The sequence below is a fragment of the Austrofundulus limnaeus genome, unplaced genomic scaffold (genome assembly GCF_001266775.1).
Source record: "Austrofundulus limnaeus strain Quisiro unplaced genomic scaffold, Austrofundulus_limnaeus-1.0 Scaffold258, whole genome shotgun sequence".
In the NCBI taxonomy this organism is placed as follows: domain Eukaryota; kingdom Metazoa; phylum Chordata; class Actinopteri; order Cyprinodontiformes; family Rivulidae; genus Austrofundulus; species Austrofundulus limnaeus.
Window position 1 is genome coordinate 489 of NW_013952660.1, and position 2397 is coordinate 2885.

The following is a 2397-nucleotide window of genomic DNA, read 5'->3' on the forward strand; positions in this document are numbered from 1 at the left end:
TTGGATGGGAAATAAATCACAATAGTGTGCATTGCATTGGCAATGCACACTGATTAATTTATTTACAAAATGAAAACAAAGGCTGACATGGTTGTGAATTACTGAACATGAACAGCTTAATGCCCAGAGCACAAACTGACAACAGGACACCAAATAAAAAAGGAACACTAACCAGGGAGGAACAACACACTGCTGGGGAGAGACAAGGGCGGGGCCAGAGCAGGAAGTGACTGAGGAGAAACTGAACCGATGACAAAAGGATCACAAGGGAGAAATTACGGAGCCCGCGAGGGGACATGGGGGATTTTTTTTCTTTCTTCGTTCCCAAGCAAAAGTATTGCGTACCCTCGCAAAAGTCGTTTAACACTGTTGTGCCTGCTGGTTTATTAACAAATTCACCTGCTCACCATTAGCGAGTTAGCCTACTGCTTTAATTCAGCTTCAGAATGACTATATCACACAACCACGCATGGAATCATGTCGTATGTTGATATTTTAACACAGCGCACTCACGCAACATCAATGTCAATTTCACGAACTTGTGGCGACACATCCTGTTTTGGTAACTGGGTCTTTCAAAATAAAAGTCTGATTTAACTCAGTTCATATACAAAACAATTATTTGCGTGGGAACGCAAAATAATATTGCGAAGTTACGCAAAAGTATTGTGTGGGAACGCAAAAGAAAAAGTTCCCCCCATGTCCCCTCGCAAGCTCCGTAAAAAATAAACAACTGATCAAACTAATGACAGAGACAAAACTGACAATAGGTACAAAACTCAAAATATAAGAACCCACAACTGAAACCATGATAGGAATAAATCTAACAGATGAACTCAAAGAACTAAATAAATAACTGAGACACAGATCATGATAAATTCCCTCTTTGCTCTCAGACCAGACAGAGAAAAAATTTGTTCTTTCATTTGCTGAAAAGAAAACAGGAAATTGTGACATCTTTAAAAAGGACCTACTATGGGGGTCCTAGAACAAGTAAGGATACATCTGTGGGCTATAAAAAAACATGTTCATTTGATTTAATTCACAAAATGAATCTCAGATAATGAGATTTCACCTTTTCAATTCTGCCTGTTCTGATCTAGTAAAATGTATCCAGGTACTTTCAGCATCAGCGCATTTGTCATTATAGAGATGTGAGGAAAACGTGAATGGATTCCCAACCAATAAACAGTCCCTGTTCCTGTCCAATCACAGACACACACACAGAGCCTACAGTCACAGCCAACTCAATACATGAATCCTCAGTTTGTTCAGTCTGTCCGGGAGTTTGTTTGTTTGTACAGATTACAGATTTTGATTCACATCCTTTCACAGATATTTATAAAAATCCTGCAGTAACTCCATCTCTCATCAGGTAAGACAAGATGTGTTTAATGAGCCATTCATACTTTAAACTTTAACATAATTTTGTTTGTTTTCATTTTTAAAACTGATCCCATTTAAAATGGAAATTGTTGTTAGAAATCACATTTAATGAAGTTTTTACTTGTAATTTTGCACAAAGTGAGTGTAAGCAGGTGTAAAATTACATTTATTTGCAGCTTTTATCTATAGTTTCAAGCTTAAAAATTGTACAGAAGTTTTTTTAAGAAAAGAAATTTGGAAAAATCACTACAGGACTAAAGTTATGTTCATTTTTGTTTTAAACATTGTTTTAAAGGCATTAATAAATCACTTCAAAAATATTGTATTTAGGTTGTTAGTTTACTTTGAAAATGTTTTTATAAATGTGCTGTTTTTCTAACCTTAATTGAGTTTACATTGTTTTCTTTGTGCTTTATTTTTAAGCTCTTTCAGAAATTTGTTATAAAAATCATACAAAATCACAAAATGGGGCTTACGATGTATTCGTAAAAGACCAGAATAAATTAATATCACCTGCCGCCTTTCATGTCAATAAGTAACAATTATAGTTGTTTTGGCTAATCCATGATGTTTGCATGATTTTGTGTCATTTTGTCAGATCCTGTGAGATATGTTCACACTCTTAGAATATCATATCACCAGCTTTTAACACAGTTTCTGTAAAATAAGCCAAATTATAGTCATTCTTGTGTTGGTTAAAGTCAGCTGGATGTGGTAGACATCTTAAATTGGGTTAATTAATTAATTGAGTCATAGATGTAGATCCAGCAATTCATTTAGGAAATTTTAAAAACAATAACAATCCAAAAATTTTCAAGTTTGATAAATTTGCTTAGTTGTGGCAGCCATCTTGAAATGAGTTGACTTCAAAAGTTGTTGATTAATGAATGAAAGATGTTTCATTAAAATCTGTTCAGTGCTTCATGAGATATTTTGCAGTATAGACAAATTAAAACGCACACACTGGCAAAAATATAAATGCCCTTTAACTTTTTGATGCAGATAATAATA

General features: G+C 34.3%; 1 protein-coding gene across 4 annotated transcripts in view; it reads left to right on the forward strand.

The window, feature by feature from the left end:
• Window positions 1–1286: 1286 nt before the first annotated feature.
• slc4a5b (solute carrier family 4 member 5b) overlaps window positions 1287–2397 on the forward strand; it is a 71418-nt gene continuing 70307 nt past the window's right edge. For all 4 annotated transcript variants that reach the window (XM_014020566.1, XM_014020567.1, XM_014020569.1 and 1 more), the window contains exon 1: window positions 1287–1375. The gene's annotated coding sequence lies outside the window, so the exon portion shown is untranslated. The remainder of the gene's footprint in view (window positions 1376–2397) is intronic.